Source organism: Corapipo altera, unplaced genomic scaffold (genome assembly GCF_003945725.1).
Source record: "Corapipo altera isolate COAL_440 unplaced genomic scaffold, ASM394572v1 70, whole genome shotgun sequence".
In the NCBI taxonomy this organism is placed as follows: domain Eukaryota; kingdom Metazoa; phylum Chordata; class Aves; order Passeriformes; family Pipridae; genus Corapipo; species Corapipo altera.
Window position 1 is genome coordinate 6416487 of NW_020884911.1, and position 24763 is coordinate 6441249.

General features: G+C 41.7%; 1 protein-coding gene across 3 annotated transcripts in view; it reads left to right on the plus strand.

Moving 5' to 3' along the window:
* The window catches only part of MACROD2 (MACRO domain containing 2), an 841263-nt gene that overhangs the window by 105570 nt on the left and 710930 nt on the right, over positions 1 to 24763 (plus strand). The gene's annotated exons all lie outside the window — the stretch shown is intronic.

A 24763-nucleotide genomic window follows, 5' to 3' on the forward strand; every position in this document is an offset into this window, starting at 1 on the left:
GGGGGGGGCGGGGCCGGGAGGGGAGGGGAGCGGGGCCGCCGCCAGGGGGCGCGACAGGCGGCGGCACGGCCGGGCCCAGGCGGGGGAGGGGGGGGCGGGCAGGGCGCCTCAGGGGCGCGGGGGCTCGGGGGAAGGTTCGATCTTTACCCTTTCTTAAGTTTTATTTTCACCCCCTTTTTAATTTTTCACCCCCTTTTTTTCGTGGTGGTGCCGCCGTTGGCCGTGGCGGGAGCGAGGCAGCGCCCCTTCATCCCCTCCCCAGTTCGTGCCCCGGCGCCCGTTTCAGTGCCCGGCGTTGGCCTTGGGCAGGTGACCCCCGGTTCGTCTCGTCCCCCCTGCCCTCCCCCGGGCTTTGGGTCCAAGGACCGGTGCAGCTCACGAGTTGAAAAATATTGAGAAATAAATAACTCAAAATAAATAAATAAATAAATAAAATAATTAAATGTAAATAAATTCCCTCAGCCCCTATAGTCAGATGGCGGGGAGTGTTTTCTCTCCTCCGGCATCTCCCTGCCTATGAGGTGTTGCAGGCGGTGGCTTTGGGATGTGGAAGTTTTCCTGAGGTGTTTGATCCGGTTTGGGATCAGCGAGTGGATAAGAGCTGCCTGGTTCCATGCTCAGCCCAGGATGGCACTTGCCGGGACATATCTTACAGTGCCCAGTGGGACTGAGGTTGAGGGGTCTTGGGGCCTGGCTGACATCCTCAGGGATTTTTCCTTGGAAAACAAATTTTCTGCCCACTAACACAGCCAAAAATTTATGGTGGTCGTAAGGCAAGCTAGAAAACACCTTCCCCAGGTGTTTTTTCCTAAAACCTAGTTTCTTGCTATTCACAGCTTACCCGCACACAAAGTAGCATTGGCTTTGGCAAATGAAGTTGATGTTTCCATTGGGTTTTCTTTAAATTTTCCATTAAAGCGGGATTTCCTTCACGGCACACAGCCACTGCCTTCATGAGCATCCTGTTCTCTTTGTCACCAGTGCATAGCTGATCTTGGCCACCTCCTGTGTGGTTTTGACCAGTGCATTGGCCAGCACAAGGAACAGGGGGAAGGGAGGCTCCCGAAAACTCTCCGCTGATCCCAGTTATTCTCCAGTTGTGCTTTTTGCTGCTATCAGAAGACACAAGGCCAAGCTCCATTAAGTTCACAGAGTGCTTGACTTCCACAAATCCTATGGAAATTGCCACATAGTTGCACTTTCTGTGTAAAGTTTGAATACTTCAATTCCTGTTGTTTAACTTTCGGTAAAAGCCAATGAAAGTATCAAACCTCATTCTTTCTCAAGAGGAATGTAAATAAATTTTTGATGTATTTGGTATTTAGGTGTTTGAAATGTTATATACCTGCTATCTTTATTCCACTAATTAGAAAAAAAATAATTCTGGATCGATTTTCCTTGACAAGGAGGGAAAGGGATTTTTCTTTTCTCTATCACTTCAATTCTAATCTTTCCCTGAGGAGAGTAAGAACTAATAATAAATTGACTTCAGGTTAAGGTACAATTGTCTGTCTTGATAGTCCTGGCAGTGAGCTGTGCCCTGACCAGCTCAGTATAATCAGCTGTGTTGCATATACATCTTAATGTATATATATATAATATATTACATGCATGCTATGGATACATATGTACATGTATTATACAGACATGGGTATGACTGGTACTACAGTGTGCCAGGGGCTTACCATGTGGGACAGAACAGCGAGCTGTGCAAGTACAGAAGCTGATTTGAAATGCTGCAGATATCTTGGGGATTTTTTTTAAAACCGAGATTCTTCAAAGATTATAGCAGTGTTTTTACAAAAACGTTGCGTATTTGGTATTTCTCACGCCTGACTTAGTTGTATTAGTTAACAGATTCCGGGGTTACGTTGCTGTGCCATGTGGCTAAGCCTTAACACAGATCTGTGGGATACTCATAAAAGATGTATATGGTCTATCTCTCAGCTTAATTCCAAGGCCAGCCCAGTGCTGATGGCATCATTTAGAAATTACAGTACATATTCCTGAAGAATTCCAAAGGGCATGTCAGAAATAATTAAATTTTACCAGGTCACAGCTGCTCCGGAGCACTAAAAGGTCTTTAATATGCTGTTGCAGCAGATTTTTGACTATGTTCTTTTATGTAAACTCCGTAAATATACCTCTTAAGGACGTGGGTAGCCTTTAAAATACTCTCCACAAAAAAACCCTGTCGTACATGGAGAGCTTGACGACGTTCTCTGTCTTCTTCTTAAAATGTAGAAATTCATGATCTCTTGAATTCCAGGGGAACAGAGAAAACTCTGTTAATACGGATGGAGTTACTCATATGTTGGGAATAAAAATATGAATATTTAACACAGATGTGCTGAAGCCAAGGAATATAATGAGATATTTTAATTGAATTTCTAAGTTAAAATATTCTTTTACCTGTGTTTTGTTTATAGAATTAATTAATGCTCATGACACTGAGATTAAAGTTCTTGTCAGACCTATAGGGAAATTACCTTTTAGAAGACATGGCAATCTTGTTAACGCTTCATGGGCTGAGAGAGTTTGGAAGGTGTCGGTGGGAAATTCAGAGTACTCACACTACATAATGCATTTCACAGAACGTTAATGCAAGTTTATAACACACACTTGGAAGGCGCTATTAGGTCAAAGTGATAATGATGATGCTTGTTTCTTTTTCCGGAGCCTCCTGATGTTCTGATAAGAATCAAAGTTCTGGGAACTCCCTCAGCCAAAGGTTGACCTGGATGACTCTCACTGTGACTCCGAGTTTTGGATATACTTTGTCCTGCTGTGGATCCAGTTCCAGTCAGAAACGTTTCTGGGCAGGACATTTATGAAATGATGAGAAACCAAACACACTGATTGAGAGTGAAATTGGATCTGAGATCACTCACCCTCGGTGCAGAGGGAGAGAGCTGTCTTCAAGCACCAAAACTGGAGCCTAGCTTCTTTGAGCTTCCCAAGGACAGATTTCTGTCAGATAAAGCTGCGAGTAATAGTTTGATATTCAATGGAATAAGCTGAAATGAATGTTAGTGGGTTTTAGCTTTAGGCTTTTATCAGGTTATATTGATTTTTCAAAGCAAACTGTCCCAAATCCAAGCTGGGTATTGGCTGATTTGTAGAGACATCTAAGGAAAGAGGACACTGTAATATATGAACTTTGGTATGATACATGTCCTGTAAAGTTTCCTGATATTGACTAAGTACAGTTTCTCAGCAAACACATATTGCATTTTATATTAGAATTTAATCTTTAAATGATCTGAACCATTTCAGAATTCGAATCCAATTTTGAATATATTCCTTCCGTACATAAATGCCTGTCAAATTCAGCTTTCAGCATTGTGTATGTACGTAGAGTACCTTGCTGAAGTTGGTGCAGCAGCTCTGTATCAAATGCAACAAAAATGAGAATGTAATCATGCTAGTAGAGCTAAAAATGTATGAAGAGTCTAAAACTAAATACTCCTTTAAAATTAGGTGGGCTCCAGAGTGCTCCTTTCTTTTCCCCTGCTAGAAGAATGTGAGAGATAATAGTTGTAATTGTGGTTATTTTGTCTGTCTATAAGGGCCAGGAGGTTAGACCACTGCACCTGTATTTTCTGCCATTCCTCTCCCTTCCCTCCGTGCTTTCTCCCTGTTCTTTCCAACTCTCCCAAACAGCCCCGGGGAAAAGCCTTGTCAACTCAGAAACACCAGTGATGCAACCACATCTCTGTTTTCCCTAAGGCAAATAAACAGCTTTGCTTGTGAGATCATGTGCTATGGATAGCAAAATGAAGTAACTTAATGGGGTACTTGAAATTGCAAAGCCTTTGAGTAAGGTATTTATTTTTTGTTATTTACAGAACAGACTGAAATGGGTAAAGAAAGCTGACTACGTGAAGTTCATACCAAGAAAATTTGCTCCTAATGCTTAGGGTTGATTTTTGTATTTAGAAGGCAGTCCTCTCTATTTGTTAGATGTCGAACCATGAAGCCACCACAACAGCACTTTTAGGAGAAGCAGAGCTAACTCCTATGAGGAACATGGAGTTTTTCCTTGCTTACTTGACAAAGTAAGTGGTGCTGTCAGAACAGAATAGACTTTCCGTGTGCTTGACGTGGCTTTGAAAGTGTGTTAAAGGAAGGAAAAAATAGTGTTCCACCAAAACAACCTTGAAAACCTTAACTGAGATTGTTAGTAACGTGTAGTATGTGCGAGGAAGAATCCTGTAAAGGAAAAGAAAAAACTGCTGTTCTGCCCTCAGGGTAGTTCTTACATTTGCAAATTCACATTTTTATGGATGCAGCCCATACCCAGAGCTGAACAAAGTGGTAAATGCGTTTTTACACCTGCCTCTATAAAAAGGGTTCCAGTAGTACAGACATACTTAAACAAATAAAACCCCTAAACCTTCTGAAATGACACAAAAGAGAAATTCTGGTACAAATTTGGTCTTTCTTAGAGCTTTAATTGCTGCTTATGCAACAGCTACCCAAAGCCGGCCTTCAAGGATCGAGAGGTATGCAAGGAAGTGGTGATTTGGGGCTTGCTAAGAAGGGGCTTGGGGTGGATAACTCCTTTTTGTTCGTGTTCCTGTTTTGCCTGTTGGTGTTGGAACTCTTTGCGTCTCCTGAGCAGACAACAGTTTGGGGAAGATTCATGTTTCTTGTTACATTTCCATATGCAGTTCTGATAGATCTCAGTTCTTCACAGGTTTACACTGAAAGCTTGGAAGTCACATGCTTTCTGTCGAGTGTATTTTCAGGCCATGAAAATGGCTCTTCTGGTCCTTACTCTTTGTTTTTACTTCCTGATAGCCCCGGAGAATTTTCCGCCCCTGTCTTCCCTCTCCGCGTTCTCAGCCTGTCTCTGCCAGGCTCTCTGCACACGCCCTGCCTCTTTCCAGTTCCTCTCCTCCTTCTGCAATGCCCAATAGCTGTTCCTCTGCACATCAACCCACACGGGAGCATTCACATTCCAGCTCTTTGTGCATTGATCATCTGCTGGGAGAAGCTGCTTCTGCTGAACTCTCTGCTCTCCCTCATTGTCCTTTTCCTTTGCTCCCCCGCTTTTACATGTCAGAGTTTCCTATTTTCTTTCCTTCTCCTTTTATGTGAGTGGTTTCACTTAGGTCTAATCTGGTAAAATTACAGTGGCCAAGTTCTGTGCAGTTGTATAATGTATGAGTTTCTCAATTTGAATATTTAGCATTCTGTGTAAACTCGAAGCAAGTGTGTGGGGATGTAGCACTGCTGAAGGCATCAGGTGGTGTTCTGTAATCTCTAAAAAAATGTACACCCCCTGCTTTGCAGGCAAATCAAAGCACTAGCACACTGTTTTGGCCAAATGTACCGCCCTGATTGTTTGTGTCTAGTCTGTGTTAACATCCAACCATGAGCCCGGGTCTGTGCCTTTGCTGATTTGCTTGTGTAATACCTGGGTCTGAAATTGCAAAAGACTGTGCCAGCGTTGAATATATGAATAACTCCAAAGTGTTTATTCTCAGAAAGGACCAAGTTTACATCGTCTGAACAGATTTGTTTAGTCCTAAGTAGGGGTGATTATTCTGGCTTCGTCTGTTCAGCAAGAGAGGGCGTTTCAGGAATGGCTTTGCTCAACAGCAGTTAATGGTGTTGGCAGGAAGTTACGAGTTGATATGGTCATTAAAAGCGAGTTAACAGGAATTTTGAAATTTCCCTTGCCACGTAGTTACATCTGATGGGACTGACTCAGGGAAAGGACCCACATGCAGAAACTTTATCTCAGTTGGGAAGGCAAGTCGCCTTTGTAGGAGAGTCAACTCCAGCAGCATTGTCTGCCCAACTTGGTGTGGAAGCTGCCGTGTCTTCAGCATCTGCTGGTGAATGTGCTGTGGAGAGATCCTTGAAGCTAAACAGAAAAAAAAAAAGCATGTGTGTATTCTCTAACATTTGCTTTTCCTAGTTATACATTATTAATGCTGATTTTACTTTTTACCAGTAAAATTCTGTCAAGTTTACCTCGACTGCAAAGGAGATCTCGTTCCTAAAGTGCTGAAATGCTCAGCAAAGGTGTACTGTTTCCTTTGAGTCTCAGAAGCACATTCATGCTGGAGGGTTTCCTGGGTATTCCTAGAGTGATCCCTCTCCAGTTTTCACCCGTGTCCCAGTTGCAACACCTGGAGAGGATGACTGGGAACACTGATGAGTGGAGAGAAGCTCTCCCCTGCCAGGTGTCTGCCCAGAGCTCGCTGGTAAGCAGGGAAGTGAGGAGAAGGCCTGAGACCTGGGAATTACTTTGAACAGGTGATGGACATGCAATGCATTATTTAGTGGGTATGCCTTGCTGCTACTGAGGATGGAGTTCCTTGAAGTGGTAAGAGGCTGAATTTTCATGGGAAACGGGATCTGAAATTCATTTCAAGCTTAGTATCTGGAGCAGTGTTCTACATTTTCTTTTTTTTTTTTCTTCCTTAATCCATCTTTAATCTCCTTCCTCAAAGTTTTTGTTCTTTGGCCTTTTGTGAACACACACTAATTGCTGCTGCCAATCCCAAGGCCTGGGGGAAAGCGTTGGGAATCCTGAGGAGAAGTAACCTGTAGGAACCCGTAAAAGACCTTCAGCTCTGTGACTCAGAAAAACAAAGGCATTTCACCTGACCTCGGGATGGATGTGGCTGTCTGTGATGGGCAGCACATGGGAGAGTTGACTTGTCTGAGATGGTGACAACAGCAGCTTTGTTAGTGAAGAACAGAGTCTGACTCTGGGCGGTTCAGAGGAGTAAAAGGTTGCAGAAGGCAGGATGGGAATGTTGAGTATGGCAGCTGTGCAGTAGATGAACAGTTTCGTCAGGGTCTTGTATTTTCTTTGAGCTCCTTGTTTCTCCTCTCAGCGGTAAGGAAAACAAACTCCTGCCTTTTACATGCAGAGCTCAGCATGTTTTTGTCTCCCCTAAGAGTGGTCTGCACTGCGGTAGCTTTGTGTCCAATTCACTGATGGGGGAAAAAAGATTTTCAAAGCTGCTTCACAGTCACTCTCCCACCCGCTCCTCCACCCTCAGACCCACAGCTCTCTGCTGACGGCTTGTGGCATCGATGCCAGAGGCTTCATTTCTCTTGGAGAGGTGTTGGAGAGAAGGTCAAAGGCAGGCCTAGCTCTGCCAACCAAGCAGGTAAAGCCCAAGGCCTGTAGCACAGTCACTACAGTGCGAGTGGTGCCATGGGGTAGAGAGATCAGTGATATATACTCTTAGGTGGTTTGGCTTTTCATTTCTTTCCTTGGTACTCTAGATGGGTTATAAAACCAGAATATAAATCAATTTCTAATCTTCAGGTATTATGACAAAGCTTGTAGGTGCAAAACTCAGTTTTGCACATTGCTGTGAAAGCAAAAACTCTGTGGTGGTGTGACAGGGCTAGCTGGACCTACGGTCTGAATCAAGTATGATATGTCCATAGTCCTAACTGAAGCATTAATGTATCTCTTTCCACATAAGCAGGCTTTCAGATACAGTAACGTGTGAGAAATATTTAATTTCCATTTATTGACAAAAAAAAATAAAATCTTCATTTGAATGAGAGAAGCAGAGCGAGTCTCTCATTAAAACTGGAGCAGCTCTTGACCTTAGCAACGGTTCTTTAAAATCATGCATTTCTCAAACCACCAGCAGTGCCTAAACTAGCACATTATTTATAGGTGTTGCTCAACTGATCTGGGCCTCAGCGTGCCTTTCCTTAGATTAAAACCCTCACAAGATGCTTGTTAGAACAGCAACGGAGTCTTGTACATAAAACCTCAAACTCCTTACAAATAAATTGACCGTAGTACCCCCTGAGATGCAAAGTATGATTTTTTGGAAGTAATGCTTGAAACATTTGCTTTTGTAGTTGTAAAACACTAAAACCAGAAGTTTGCCTTGCAAATGCCAGCAGATGCAACACCCAAACTCCAAGAGAAGCTCAGGAAGAGCTGTTAACAGCTGCACTGGGAAATTACCTTCATATTTAAATATGAACGCATCTAAAAATAACCCCAGTGAGGAATGAAATCTCCATTTGTTGTTAGCCTCCCTAGCATTTGTCTTTATTTCTAGTTGATGTTATTTTACGTTATTGTTCGTGGGTATAACAAAGCCTGTTTCATTTCTCCTTGATCATTTTTCCCAGGGGATGCAGAGAGGCTCTGATTGCAATTGTAAATTCTTCAGCGAACAAGTCGTGATTGCTGGGGATTGTTCAGCCACAATCATTTCGGGCCTGTGCCGGGTCAGCTCTGTGCTCTGTGCACACAGTGGAGCCTGGAAGCACAGAACAGAAGGGATTCAGGTTATTGAGTTCAGGTCCCTGATACTCCAGGCAAGATCATCTAAAAATGGGTTTGCACAATACATCTGGCTGGCTGCTGCCGCTGAGGGCAACCCCAGCTCCGCTTCTGCAGCAGCTTATGTTTGGCCAGTGCTCTGGTTAGCTCAGCTGCCAGAAATGCAGGCTTCCTCCCAGAATAAAATACATTTTGCTGGTGCTGCTTTTCCATCCAGCTCATGATGGAGCCAGACAAGTGCTGGTGCCTGCGGGACTGTCCTGTTCCACTGCGCTTTGGTGGTTGGGTCCGGCGAGCTGAAGTTGGCTGTTGTGGTCAGCTTTAACAGTAGTGCAGGTATGCTTTGCAGAGAGGTGAAAAGTCAAGCTTTCAGCCTCATTAGGTGCTCTATTTAGTCTCCACAGATTTAATGGAAGCTCTCTGTGTATGTGTGCATGGAATGGTTTCAAGAAGAACCCGTCCGCTGGAAGAGCAGACGAGCCAGCTCTGAATGACAGCCAGTCACACTGCACATCACAAATTGCTGCTGGCTCCCTTTCACTTATTTGTTTATTTACTTCACCATTCTGAGCTGCCTGCAAAACAACTGCAGAGCTCTGCTGCCTGCTAGTTATGGTTTTCCACCCACCAGCGCTGCTCAAAACCGACTTTGACGCTGCACTGTGAACTTCTGTCTCAGAGGTCTCGTACAGACTTGTTCTCAGTGAACGTGCGAGTTTGGCATATGCAGCTGTCAAACTTCTTATGGTTTGTGTCGCCCTGTCAGATTACCACAAGGGCAGTTTTCTTCTTTGCTTTTTAATTTCTGAAACTCAGAAATACTCTACTCTTTCTCTAATGTGTAATGATGAATCTACTGTATTTTTAAAAACCATAATGTGCTGGGGCTGTTACTGGGGAATTACTCTGTTCTTTTCCCGGTGGTCTTAAGGATTTTAATACTTTGGCCAAATGCCTCGTTGAAAGGATTGTGGTATTGGCATGGAAACTGGCACTTTCATCAAATTTGTGTGGCAGCTGTTCGTTTTGTCACCACTGTAGCAACCCTTTGCCCTCTTGCAATGTGTGATACTTGTGTTACTTCAGGTTTCAAGGAGGAATAGTCTCGTGTAACCATTGCTGAAATGTGCAGTGCTTAGTCTGGGAGTCCCCTGAGCAGTAGGGATGAAAACAGGGCAGATACCCATCTCTTCACCCTCAGGACCAGTGACAGGACTCGAGGAAATGACATGGAACTGAGTCAGGGGAGGTTTAAGTTGGATATTAGGAAATGTTCTTCACCCAGAGGGTGGTTGGGTGCTGGCACAGGCTCCCCAGTGCAGTAGTCACAGCACCAAGCCTGTCTGACTTCAAGAAGTGTTTGGACAATGCTCTCAGGCACATTCTTGGGCTATCCTGTGCAGGGCCAGGAGTTCGACTCCATGATCCTGATGGGTCCTTTCCAGCTCAGCATATTCTGTGATTCTGTGATTAATCCTACGAAATCCACCTGCCTTCTCATCCAAAGGTGGTTTGGGCTCATTCCCTTCTTACAGATGAAGAGAAGTTATTAATGTTGACCATTAGCTGCTTTTGGAGTGACTGCTGGGAAAACATCACTGCAACTGTGTAAACCCAGGAATGCTGTGGAAAAACCCTGGGAATGGGCTCTTTGTCCTATGGTATGGGACCCCAATCTTTAGGATGCTGTGTACTAGGAAAGCATGTTCACATTTGTTGGGCCAGAGAGCCAGGAGGACACGGGATGGGTTTGCATTTCATTTCGGTGAGCAGACACGTTGCTGTGTTGTGTTTGTGGCAAAAGGCAGAGGTGGATGGGAACAGAGCAGCCATGGAGCCAAACCAGGAGTCATTTGCAGGAGTAACGATGAGGCAGCGCCGGAACAGGCACTGACCTGTCGCTGGCCTGCCAGGGATCGTACCTTTGCTCTTTGAAGCTCTACAAGTTTAACAGTTTCAACCTAAAGACTTCCAAATTCTGTTGAATATCTGTATAATGCCATAGATAGCTTTACAGATATTGTTTTTATTTCATCTGTGGCAGCACTGTGCTGCCTGGATTATAGGCCTCTTTTTGAAATTGTTAATTAAGGTTCCTCCGAAGTTTTGGATTTGAAGGCTGGGCTGAGTCTTTTCGGGGTTGGCTCCAAAGTGGGTGTTGTAAATTTTGCAGGCATGAGTGTGTTGTTTAGAAAACAGATGTTGTTTGATATCTTCAAATCACCTGACTTTTTCTGGGTTAAGAGGGAGAGCGCTGCAGACAAAGAGGACTTTTAAAGCCTGTGCTCTCAGTCTGTGTGTCCCGTGGCCTGCCGGCTCTTTTACCTCTTTCTGGATGGCTTAGTCATACACATAGTTAGTGGTGAGTCTGCTTTAATGTAGGCACTTGAGGCCTGTGTATTGGGCCTGTTATTTGAAGTGGAGTTCACAGCACACGCCTTTTAAAATTTTAAAACAATTACTTTGTAATAGTATATTGCAGCAGAGAAAACAAATTGGTTAGGAGTGCAGGAGTAAATAATCTGCTGGAATAAGGAAAAAAAAAACATTTAGAAGAATAAAGAAAATATTTTATAGCTTCTAGAACTTTTTTTATAATTGAATGTGACTGCTTTTCTCCCTGCCTGTGCTCTGCACACATGTGCACATACATATTTTCCTTACATTCCAAGTGTTTTTGCTCAGAGCAGTGAGTTTCAGGCACAAATGTTGTTAGGGAAATATCAACCCTGGAAACGGCAGCTATTGAAAGATTAGAAGTGACTGAAAACAAAATCTTGTAAAAGAATTTCTAATGTAATTGTAACATAATTTGTTGCTACACTTGCTCTGCTATGGCATGATTAAGTACTGAATTTGAATCAGCTTTTAAAAGAAAATGCTTAGTTTCATTCCACAGCACAATTGGCAACTAAATAAAAGTTCAGATTGGATTTTGTTTTTTGTGTTTTTTTTTTTCTCCATCTCTCTTTTCACAGAGAAAGCAAAAATGTACATAGAGTCTTTTGTGTTTTGCAGAGAGGAAGTGCAGCACAATGGACGGTCAGAGGAAAGCAATTCCGATAATCAGTTTTCTGTACTACTTATTACAACTGGTCAGGTCTGGGGTTTAATTAAATTTTAGGGATAAAGAACAATGGGGTGTGCTAAGGATGGCGAGTCAGCTTAAACTTAGAATTTCCTGGCTTTTATCCATTTCTGTGCCAACTCAGTAGTGCTTCAATATGTGGCTTCAGATGGGATTCACTTGTATAGGAGGTAATAACTGGTGAGATTTTAAGGGTTTTCCGGGGTCTCTTTTGACTCCCAGAGTAATTATTTGTTCGTAAGTGGGTAACGGGAGCATTCCACCTGGGAATGCCCCCCTTCTGTGCCAAACTTCAGCAAACTGTGTGTTTGCACAATAAGTTGGCAAGTTTGTTAGTTTATCATTATTTTTTAAATAATGTTAAAATATAGTGATTTCAAAAGGGTAGTTTATTAAGAGCCAGCGCTTTTTGGCTCTTAAATGCTTCGTGTCAGGTTGAGAGAGGATGAAAATAACCTAGTGTGCCTTTATGACTTGTAGTGTGACCTTTTGTATAATAATGGAGCCCAAATCACCTCTCGACACCATTTTTTGGTGTCACAGCTGTCACAGGCACAGCTTCCAAAGGCACCCGACCTTCCAAGGTGAAATGAAGAGTCTGCTCTGTATCTTAACTATTAACTGTTGCGTGCTTGCCCCCCAAACTGCCCTCACTTTCAAAACCTGCTCCAGTCTGTGATTTGGTTGGCATCAGTGGCTTTGGACATCCTCCACAAGACAAGTAATCTACTCATAAGAATTCCCCCACATTCTGGGCTTTGATGGCTGCAGATAAATCACTCTTGCCTTGCTGTTGGATACGTGTATTAATTACATTCCTGTGTTTGCCCATGCTGAAACAGATTTTCTAGGTTTTTAATCCCTTCTTTGGAGCTTTTCTAGGGCTCTTTTAGAGCCATTAACATTTTTTGCCCAGGTTGGATCCAGCTGAAGCACTGATCCCTTCAGATTGCACTCGACCAACAGACCATTTGAATTCTTTACTGACAGCATCCCCACTCTGGCATCATTTTTGCCATGCTTTCTTGCCAGGCTGGCAGTCTGCAGACCTTTTCAAGTCAGTTTTGTGGAATTCTGTTCCTTAGACACAGCTAGAAAAAATGAAAAGCAAAAAAGGACTGGAATTTTCCCTCTGTGTTCTTTAATAGTCACAAGAATGTCTTGGAAGCTTGAGCCTGGTACTTCTTCATCATTATTAATGAACAAGCACCACTCTTGCAGCATCCACTTCACAGGGCATGATATTTATTAGATAATTCAATAAAATATACTAACTGTGGAGAACCTCAAAACTCTGTGTTGATATATATTTCCTTTACCTGCTGTGAAAAAGGCACTGCTTCACAAACTTTCCCTTCTACACTTCCCCCTTCACAAACTTCATACTTTTGAGGGTAATATGCTCAGCTACACTGGCATGTTATGTATGTTCTGTGCTGCACTTTTGCATTAGAGCAGCTTTTCAGCAATGATGTGAGAAATTTAAAACCCCCCAACATTATATAAATCAGTACACAACTTAGATTTTTTTTAATCTATCTGCTTTTTAGCTGCTGTTATAAGTTACATTTGTGGTCATGTATATATGGGTTGGAATACCTCAAATTTGAAAAGCTTTTAGGCTTAAAAAATATGATCGTAAATGAGTTAATTCTGAGGTAGAATTAATTTCATTGAATTATAAATGACTTTAAAATGGAGACACCGGTAAATTTTGCTGACGTACGATGAAAGTGAACACTCCTTCACACCACACAATTGTATAAACAGTGTTAATAAGCCTAATTTTATAGACTGTAAATATTTGGATTTGGTATTTGTCATAGCATTTAGTTAGGGCAAGTTCCCCTACTGTATTTATTCTCAGCCCAAGACATATGCTGCTTTTATACACAGATGTTCCATATCAGGGTATTCAGGCTGCTTATTCCCACTTACTTCCATGAATCATTTGAGAAGGGAGGATGGAAAACACTGGCAATTTTAGCAAATGCAATCCCAGAAACACATTAATAAATACTTTTCACACGCCCCCAAGAGCCTGAATTAACAATAAACCCAATCTGAGGATATGAAATTGATACCTACTGCCCATTTTTTTCAGAGTTTGTGCTGTAAATGGTACAGGGATGGCTCTTGAGTAATTTTGCTCAGTGATGGGTTATATATTGCTTTTACAGAGACCAATTTTCTGCTTCAGACAACAAAACTTGTCTGTAGATTTTGTTATTTTTGTTTGGGGTTTTTTTTTCAAATTCTAATTGCTGAAAAATTATTTCAGCCTCTCTTGCTTATCATATAACAATAAAGCTTCAGGGCAATTGACCTGCTGACCTTAATTCCCAGGAAACTGTCACATTTCTCCTTTATTCCTTTGTCCAGCCTAACAATGTGACCCAAAATACTACCAAGCTTTAAAGTTTCTCAGCGTTGTAAGGTCAGGCTTTAGTCGCCATAGTTACAGTTCAGCCCGGCGGGTCAGGGGGCAAATAGATTAATGATGTCAGACACATCTTTAAATGGTTCTTACACCGCTCCGCCGTGCCGTGAGGCAGCTGAGCATATTTGGGATGACAAAGGCCCCCTTAAGTCCTGCTAATAGCAGGATCCTTGGAGACATCTGATGGAAAGGCCCTTCCTGCCTTCAACATCCAGCGGCAGTGGGCACCGGCTTCGCCTCACGCTGTCAGGGGAATATTGCAAAGGGTGGATAAATAGCCACTGCTCCCCCAGGCCTTTCGTTCTGGGCACCTGATTCCTTTGTCCAGGACTCAGTCCAGTGGTTAAAAGCCTCCAAGAGGATGTAAAATGGTGAGCTGGAGGAATAAATTAGCATTGCTGATGGAAGACCTCAGGTCTCCTTCGCAGCGGTGAGGGGAAGCCAAGAGTCCTGTGGTTTACATCCCTGCTTCCTGGTAGGTATTAATAAAAGCTTCTTCATATGTGTAATAGTCACACAGGCATTAGAAACATGTCTAGATTCTTCCTCTAGCTAGTGAAACTTCCTAAATTAAAAAAGGAGATATGGCTCTCTTGATGACTTACATGGGTTCCTCGTGGAATAGGCCTTGGGAGTTCTCACATAGCCTGTTTGTGTCAGAATCCAACAAGACTAAGCAGCTGTGTGATTAATTTATGAGCAAGAATCTTTCTCCTTTATAAGGTCTTACTTCTCACACACCTACACTGTTTCGCTCTTTTCAGAGAATGATGCACGTTGCACGAAAATGAGACTTTGCGTCATCACTAGGTCAGTGTTCTTTAAAAAAACCCAAAATGCCCCCAACCCCAAGCAAAGCACTTTCATGTGCACTATATCCAAGTACCTTTGGCAAAACCCCAGTTTTGAAACACCATCTGTGTGAATCATGAATTTATTCCTGGAATGGAAATGCACCTAATGGCTCATGTGAGCCTCCAAACTGAATGAAAACAATGCAAAAGTTTATCAGGAAGTATGTAAGCAAAATCAATATTTTTTTATTACATATATATTCTGTCCTTCATCAAAATGCATTATCAATTCATCATTGTGATGGTTGACAACAGGAAAGTAGGAACTGTTGATATGAAACTAATTTAGATGTAGAGCGGGGTCAGAGCCTCTCTTCAACGGAGTGTGCTGATGCTGCTGGATGGAGGAATATTGTCAGTCCTGGGAAGATCAGGGTTACCTGGGGATGTGTCACACCCTTTCCTTGCTACTGGCACAGCCATGTAGTATTCCCTTTTCAGCCCACTGGAATTATTTGTAGGAAAAGAATTTGGAAAACTGATGGTCAGCAAAATAAACGCTGACCTGTCAGAGCTTATTCTATTGCACTGTATCAGGGGAATAACAAACAAATATTTGTGTTCTTTAAAATTAAGAGTCATTACTTATGCCTCTGAAAGGTGCACTGTTAGCTTTTTGGGTCATTTTCTTAAACCTTTTTTATCTTAATATTTGATATTTAACAGACTCTTTTGCTTTCAATCTGAAGTTCAAGGAATGCGACATTGTCTTTATTCTAATACTGATGAAAAATAGACCACTCTAATCAGGTTTAAGTATTTTTTTGTTGTTACTGTGAGGGGAAAGAAAAGGCTCCTTTATCTTCTGGTATTACTTTTTGAGCCTTATAGGATATATTACATCCTGTTTCTTCATCCCTCTCTCACTGACTTGGCCCAGTGTAAAGTTTCCTTTTCTTCCTCAGAACACTAATGTAGGACTTGAGAGGTAAGTGCTGCCCCCCATTTCTTGTGTTCACAGTGCCCTTCTCCCCCAGACCAAATTGTTTCACTGGTACTCTCACATCCTGCCCTGTGAGACCCTGCTGCTTTAGCACCTACTTTTCCAACTGAAGTAAGTTTTGATTCCTTCCATTTATAGAATCATAGAATGGTTTTTGGTTCCAACCCCCCTGCCATGGGCAGGGACACCTCCCACTAGACCAGATTGCTCAGAGCCCCATCCAACCTGGCCTTGGACACTTCCAGGGATAGAGAAGCCACAGCTTCTCTGGGCAACTTGTGCAAGGGCCTCACCACCCTCACAGTAAATAATTTCTTCCTAATATCCAATCTAAATCTACTCTCAGTTTGAAGCCATTCCCCCTTATCCTGTCACTCCAGGCTCTTTTAAATAGTCTCTCCTTTTCTGTGGGCTCCTCAGCTACTGGGAGGCTGCAATTACATCACCCCTAAGCTGCCTTCTGTTGTGTAAATTCTTGCAATCTTATTAGTGTTTTGGAGACTTTGACGTATCAGCCGAGTTTAAGCAGTGAACTGATATTTTTGAAGAGTATTTCTCCTAAAGAGTAATTGGGTTTATCTTGGCCTTGAGAAAACGGAGGAGATATATATAGATATAAATATAGATATATACAGATATATATTTCCATGTTTGAGACATACCTGGATGTATTAATGCTGTGACTGAGCCTGTAGTGTACAACCCAAGGGGGAGAGGGTGTCTAAATGCAGTAGACCAGGGGCAGAACTGCCAAGGATTCACACTGAGAGTAGTAAATTGTCGGCAGAGCACTGTGTAGGGAATGAGTGAGGTGCTGCTTGTCCTTGTACTGGTGCCATTCCGGGACAGGGAGAGCTGTTTTCAGCATTTACCTCTTAATACAAAGATATTCTTGTGCAAGGTGAAAAAGCAGCTGCTGCAAACTCTTGCAGTTGTTTCCTCACAACTCTGTGCACCTTTCAGTTCTTTATTGGTAGAACTGCTCAACTGAGGGGCTTCTTAATGTGACAGTTTCTGAACTGATGGCACTTGTGTCCTCTGGGAGTTGTCAGACACTGTTTCTGGAGTTTGATTTGGCTGTGATCATTCAGTGATTACTATTGACACTATTTCTTTGTGGTCATTATTTTGAATGAATTTTACGTGATTGACAGAATCACATAATTAAGAAAGATGGAAAAAACCCCACCCCAAACTTTAAGAGCTGGCCAGCTCCCAAAATGTGCTTATGATGTGGGGAAAATGTAAACATTATGTCCTTTAGTACATGGATTGATTTAGACATTGACAACGTAACCTAATATCTCTTGATTTCTAGAAGCCTGTGCTTCACTAGCCTGTCAGTATTTTTAGGAACTATGTTTAAAATTCTGCTATTATTCTGTGACACTGAAACAGAGTAAGGTAAGGCTTAGTTTACATGTCCCAGTGATAGAGTGTGTTAAAGGGGTTAGCGTCTCCCTAACTGATGGGCAGTGATTCTCTGCTGGATGCAGACTGTTGGGGTATAATAAAAGAATTGTAAACTTGTTAAAACAAATACTAGAAGAGAAAAAGAAAACACATTAGGTATCTCTGGCTGTGAATTTATGTGCTATATCCTTCCAAGATAATGACAAAAATCAAAGAAATTTGGTGATTTGATAGGGAGTTCTGTTAGATTTTAATTTATGTTTTACCACACGTATCCCCCCCACTACCAAAACCTGGCCACACAAACCCAGCACAATGACCCACATCTTTCCCTATCTGAAAATAACTCTTTTTCCTGATGGTCTTGAGGGCAGGCTGTGCCAGTCACTTCAAAGGTCTGGTTTCTTTTAGGGTAGCAGTTGATAGGGCTGGAAGTTTCCACAGTCCTTTCCTGATGTTAATAGAGGAGCTCTGATTTATGGGAGATACGATTCTTCTAGTTTTAACTTTTACAATTCATGAAGTTGCTTGTGTCCGGGGTATTATTAGATTAGGTATCCATTTTCTTAATAAAAAAACGTGGTTAAGAGGAGGCTCAACACAAAGACTCAGAGAGGGAGCTGTTAAAAAATTGCTGAATGATATAATTATTTTCTCAGTTTAATTTGTTTTATACTAATCTTACTGTGTGAGGTGGAATTGCCCAAGCACAGTGAATTTTAGTCTACTTCGGAAGCACAATTTTCGTGTCTGGTAATTAAGTAACTTCTCATATATCTCCGTGTTATCAAGTACTGTGATTTTTTTTCACGACAGTGAAGCCGATCAGCCCTTACTCCTTATGTAACAAACCACTGGTGTCCTCAGCACCGTGTCAAAATAAACCCCTTGAACTAAAGTTTTCCCCATTTTCACGCCTTGGAAAAATTTATTTGTGAAGCTTGAAATGAAAACTTTTTTTTTTTCTGATGTGAAGCACATTCCCTGCACTTTGAAAGTGGCACCAAAGCAGGTTTTCCTAAGTGATTTCCTAAAAACTGAGGCTTGTCGTGTGAGTTGTGGGTATTTGTGGGTACTTGGAAGACTCTGTACAGAGACTTTTAAGCCACTTACTGATTTAAGACAAATGGGAATTAAATGATGGGGGAAACCAGTGGTAGCCAAATCTACTGACATGCTGCTTTTTTAATGTGAAGTTTATAAAAACCCTTGAGTGTCGTGTCTGATCTGATTGTCTGCCATTATAAATGGTGTCTGGCAGAGTGGATGTAATTTGTGTACAGAAATGAAACAAGCGCTCAAGGGGAGAAAGTACCACAGCTCTCCTCGGATAAACACAAGCACAACGCAGGGCTCTGTTTGTGGAGGCCTCTCTTCATTTACTACATTTACTCTGCACCTCTGCTCAGGTATTGTTTCATTTTAATTCCATTCATAGCGAACATCCTCATTTTTATAAAGCATCTGAGATTTCTTGGTGGTCAAGAACTCCTTTGAAGTGCCCGGGAGCGCAACTTGCAGCTGCACAAATGGTTTGACAACTGTAATTATGATCCCTTTTCTCAAAGGTAAATGAGAGGAGAAACAAAAAGGGGCTTCCCCTAAACTTGTTTACACCAAAAAAAATGGCAAAAACAAATTGGAGACTATAAAAATAATAGTGGCAGCTGTAGGGAAAGTCAGGAGCTGGCAGTAGGTACATTTTCTTTGCAGATGTTTAGAGTAAGAGCTAAATAGTGTGACATTCCCAGTACTGTAAAAACAATATTTAAAAAGTTGGTTTAGAAGCAGATTCAGAAAAAGGGAGGCATTTTTTCCCTTGATAGAACTGGAGATAGGGTAATCATCTTGGAGAAGGCTTAAAATTCAAAATGCATAAACAAAGTTCAATTTAGTTGTGCATGTGTATCCTTTCAGCTGGCAGGCCAAATTATTCTGATTGTTCCTCATCAGATTTTAGTCCTTCTGTTCCGTGCTGTTTATATTAACTTCCATTAACCTACATGTTTTGAGTGAAAGTTTAAAATGGGCTATGAAAATTGCTTTCATCACTCCTTGATTTTAAAATAAGCAGCAACACTGGATGACTTTGTGCCTATAATAGATTAGTTTTAATCAATAGCTTATTAATAACGTAACCCAGAACGACTTCATGCCTTTAAATGGAAGCTTAAAAGTTTGGTTTTTTTATTTTGGTCAGTGATTCCAATAGGTTTGCAGCGCATGAAGAGGAGGAGTTGTGTTTATTGAATGCTGGAATTTAGATATTTTGGGAGGGTTTGCTGTTGCTGTTGAGATACCTCGTCGCACTTTAACGTAATGCACTTAGAATAGTAAATCTATAAATTGAATGGCCCGAACTTGCTGCTTCCGGGTTCAGGTTGGCCTTGAGTTTGAGCATGTTTCCCTTTCTTTTGAAATCATCAGTGATGAATGCAGCCCAAGGATCCCAGAGTATATATATGCATATATTTTAAGCGTTGTTGTTCTCTGAATAATTCATGTGAGAGCTGCTCATAAAGCTTGGCCAGTAATGTACCTTTGAAAGGTATTACCATCAATATCTGACAGGACTTTGATTTCCACTAATGATATGTAACCAGGAAGACTGCTTAATCTGTCACTGTGTATAAATCACTGGAGCTGGGTGGTCAAGGAGACCACTGTATTTGGTAGTTTGGGAATGTAAATCCCTAATCCATCACTGGCAAACTGGATTTCTAAGCGCCTCTTTCTGTGTTCCGTTGTAGGTCTTTGTTTATAACATATTTCATCGGTTTGGAGCTCGTAAGAGGTGAAACTGAGCAGAAAAAGCATTTATTTAATGCTAAAATCCCAGCACATAATGCTCATTTAAATAAGGAGAGCTAAAATGTAGAGCAACAAAAGGTGAATAAACTATAAATGAGCTATGAACTACTAACCAGCTGTTACATTCCATTTTAGAAGCAAACCAAATTAATGCAAAGGAGGGGAAAAAAGGCAAAACAGAACAACAAAACTCAAGGAGAATAGGAAAGGATTTTGAAGCAGAACACAAATATGCAAGTGCCAGCTCAGGAACAGGCAAGGCTGCAGGTGCTGCACACACAGATACGGGATATGGGAATGTGGGGGGTCTCATCCTCATTTCCCAACTGAAGGAGCAAAGGTGCTTTGCCCAGTGCTATGGAAAGCCTGAGATTGGGATTGTGTCTGATCAGCCTGTGGCGAGAAGGGAGCAAAGGCAATTAGAAAGCGATGAAGGGCCTGTCAGTGCACCCATAGAAGGCTTTGCCAGCTGGAAAAATTACTCTGTGTAGTAAGTGACGTGTCTGGGTGACAAAATATCACCAGCTTGGTAAGAAATTAGTTCATTTCATGCAATTATGAGTTACCTTCACAACCACATCCCGGGCTGATCCTGTTGGAGGAAAGCAAAGGGAACGACGAGGATTAGCATTTCAGGTTTGGTGAACAGTGAAGAAAATAGCCTTAATGTTTTTATCAAGTGAAAACTGTCTTTAGTAGCCAACTAAATATAACAGCTTTTGGGAAGGAAAAACCAAGAAGGCAAAGGATAATGGAGCTTTGAGCAGCAAGTGTGATGAGCTTGAAATAATTAGGCATTGCTGGGAAAAAAAAACCTACTTATTGAGTTTGTTACAGAAGTTTTGCATGAATGTGGGATATTCCAAATGAATCCCAGCCTTTTGTATGCATCACACAGAGCGAGCATCCTGAAAAATAAATTACTGTTAAGTATTGTTTGACACTGCACAATGTATTGGAAACTGGTTAAAAAATCAGGAACAAAGCCATGCAGGCAGTCGATGAATCAGTTGGCCATTTGCATTTTATGGAGATTTATCAGTATATATGTTGTTTCAGGGCATCAGGCTGAAATGATGGATGATAAGTAAACTTGTGTACTTTGGGGATAATACTTAGTTTGAAGAGCTGAGAAAAAAACAGTGTATGAAACAAATTTAAGGAAAAGAAAAAGGAAATTATTTTCCTTTGTGGGAAGTGTTTTGTGTATCCTGCGGAAAAAACCCCTCCCTGGTAAATAAAAAAGTAGGGCTGCGAGTGGTTATGGTGAGAAGGGACTTAAGTAATAAAAACTATGGGTGTAATGCCACAACTTGGTTGTTCTCTGAAGAATTAAAAGTTGGGGTGTTCCTCTAGTAGCATATAAAAGTCAGATATTCCTTATACAAACCCAGCAGTCACTTGCCATGCTGTGATGGGCACTGAACTGCACAGGATTGGCCTCCAAAACCTCTGTAGCATCCCATCTCTTGGACTGGGAACACCAGGAAAATCAACCATAGCCCTGAGATTTGCTGGACTGCGTTGTGTCTTCCCCCGTCTCTCCTCAGAGGAAGATGGTCTGGAGGTGGGATGGGGATGGAAAATACCCCACTGAAACCCTCTCTCAAAAAGCTTCATTCTTCAGCTGAAACTGGAGGTTCTTGTGTCAAGAGCTACAACAAGCTAATAAGAATTTTACTCTAGAAGTGAGAGGGGGAAGGATGCGAGACACCGAGAAAGTATTGAACAGAACTTAAAAGGCAAAACAACACTGCAGTGTCTTAATTGGATCCTATAAAAACATTTACATCACTGTGGTAGTTGCCCTTTTATCGTTGTTTTTGCAGTCTCTGAGACATTAGAGAGAAATCATTTAATTTCTATGTTTACTTTGAAATGAACTAGTGCAGAGTGCCGGGTTTTCTGCTTTATGACTTGTGTTATTGCTTCACTGTATTAAAACCCTCTTCAAATTCTTTAACCAGTACAGATCTGTTGATAATTGAAATCTAAGAATCAGCTCCCTAAACAAAGGACAGATGTTTTTTCCTCTGTGCTTAAGCAAATGTTGATTAAGTAAATTAAGTAGCAATAGAAAAGCTAAAGTGAAAGAATGTTACTGGTTTTTAGGTTCCTTTCTTTTGGGGTGTAAGGGCATTTAGAAGTGTGCAGGAGTGGAGATATTGAGAATGTGTATGTTGGAAGCAAAACCTGAACAGGAGTTGCTTGGTCATCACACCTTGCTAAGCTGAAGTGAAATTATTTGCAAATCCCAAAGCACCAAAAAGTAACAGGCCAAGTTTCCTTGGTTTTAATAAAAGTGACAAATTTGAGATATTTGACAAATCTGTGCATATCTCCTATAACAGTCTTAAAAAATGTAATTCTACTTTTAAGAAGATTTAAAAAATGGAATTTTTTTCCCCTCTCCTCTAAAGCTGTGTTTGGAGGGGCTTTCTGTGCAGCCCTTGAATCCTCACTGGGCAGAGCTGACCCCCCAGTGTTTCTACCCTGAGCAAAGCTCCCGTTTTCGGCTTTATCTTTGGAATTGTGACAGGAACTTGCAGCAGAATGCAATTTTATACAGACATCTGGCTGGCTTTCTCCCCCTGTTTGAGCAGAAACAAACACTCCTCCCGATTTTGGTGACAAGGTGCCGCGTGTATCGTTTGAGCTCTCGTTGGGCACAGTAATTGCTGCCGAGTGACAGCTTGGGAATTGAAGCCACGATTTGTCTGGTTCTCGTGGATTTTCGAATTATCCCGGATCACCAGTCACTGCTGATTGTTGCTTTGCAGTGCAGAATTTTAAGCAGAAACAATACAATGATGAGGTTTTGTGTAAGGACGAGCTCCGAGCTGCGTTCGCTCGGATTCCGGGGAGGCTGATGAAGTGTTCTGGAGAAGCTTATCCTGCCCATGATGAGCTGCTCAGTTGATTGAATAGGTGACTCAGTTCTTGACAGCTGTCAGTCTTCATGTTTCCTTCTGTTTTGCTGCAGTCATATTCATCTCTGATTTACTTTACAATTTTTTTGGCCTCATCTCCTGCACTCGTTCACGTTCCGGTCTCTGTGTTGCCTCTTCCTGGGGAGTGGCAAACCTTTCATCTCCTTCCTGGAGCCCCCTCCACATGCAAAGATAAAAGCAGGCTGCTGGTTTTAAAGTCTAATTTAAAAAAAAAACAACAAAAAACAACCACCCAGAATCTGCAGAAAAGATGTTATATTTTAAAATCAGAGAAAGCAGTCCAAAGATGAATTATGAAGTTCTCATTGTCCAGAATAGCTAAGATAAGATAGAGGGAGAAATAAAAGATACCCCAGTTGGGAAAAGGCTGGTTGAAAATTAAGGGGATATTGTCACAATGAATGTGTGTGGATCTGTCCAAACAAATTTTTAAATGAGCTTTGACCATCTCATAAACTGAGTTTTACTGATTTTTTTCCCTAGGGAAAAAAACAAAAACAGGAGAAGGATGTCTTTGAAAGTTTCCCAGAGATGTAGCCTGAATTAAATTTTTTGTACACACAAATCACAGAACCTGACCTGCAGCTTATAAATAAAGTATTATTTTTGTTGTATCTAGTGGTGAATTATGAATAGGAATGCCTAAAATGTGGAAAGCTACAATAGTTTCCACACTATTGACTGAAATTATAGATGTTTAATACTTCATTTCTTTTAGACTGACTCTCAAAGTACTGTAGTCAACTGATCTTGCAATTTTTAAAAAGAATTAAAATCACATACATCAGGCCATTTATTGAGCTGAAAGTCAAATGCATTGTTTGTATAGGTAATGCTACTTAACTATGAAATGAATTTTAAAACAGAAATAGGTTTTCTCCAGGGGTAGAACACTGAGGGCTGGAGGCCTCTGGCCCATCCCAGATGTGCTGCAGTTTTGTGATCTGTTGTGTGCAGTCTGTTAACATGCATTTTGAAGTTCAGCAAAGTTTTCCATGTCTCAGAGATACCTGGCCCGGTTTTGATTTACAGGTAAAAAATTATCAGCCACACAGGCAACCCCTACCCCCCAAACTCTGTCTTTACTCAGACCTTGAGTATTCCATTTAAAAATAAAGCGTGGGTTCAGTTGTAAGCATGACAGTATTTCCAAATTAATGGGAAGCTCTTGTGCCTGTGGAAGCTTTGTCATGGGAAAGGAGGTTTTCTCTCTCCTGTTCTGATGCTCATGCTCTCCTCAGATTTGCCAATGTGTTGGATCCAGCCCTGTGTGTTGCTAGGTGGCACAGATGATAAAAGATGAATTTTCAGTGTTCCTCTAAATGATTTTGTTTGTGGTTGATCCATGTGTAGTGATGACTCTTTTTTTTGTCTGGGGGTGGTGTGATGGTGGGGGGGAGGAAAGGTGCTAAACTCAGGTTTATAAACCAAATAATAAAAGATGTTCGCACCTTCAAAAATATAATCAAAATGGTAGTTTGGCCAAAAGTGTGAGCATTTTGCAAATTTTTCCAACATGTTTATTTGAGGGTAAAGGGAGTTTTTTCTCTCTGAGTGAAAATTGTCAAACCCAGGATGCTGCCTTGCTGGGATTGCCTTCCTGTAAATGACTATGGATGATGGTTTTGTAATCCCTGGTGCTGTTTATGGAAAGGACAGACACAGAATACATGGGGCTGAAATGGAATTCTGGAGTCTTCCAGTCCAGCCCCATGTTCAAAGCAGGTTCACGTTGCTTGGGGTTTGAGTCCAGCCCAGCTTCTAGCGGCCCTAAGGACAGAGATTCTATAACCTATCTGGGCCACCTTTTCTAGTACTTCACTGCCCAAATGATGCCAAATTTTGCCTTGTGTCAACTCGGAATTTCCAGTTAATGGGAATCTAAGATGGCAGGTGCCAGGACATCGTGGAGAGGTGGATAAACACACACTGGGGTGTTTCTTACTAGTCCAGTTATACTGTGTGTGGTGTGTGACATT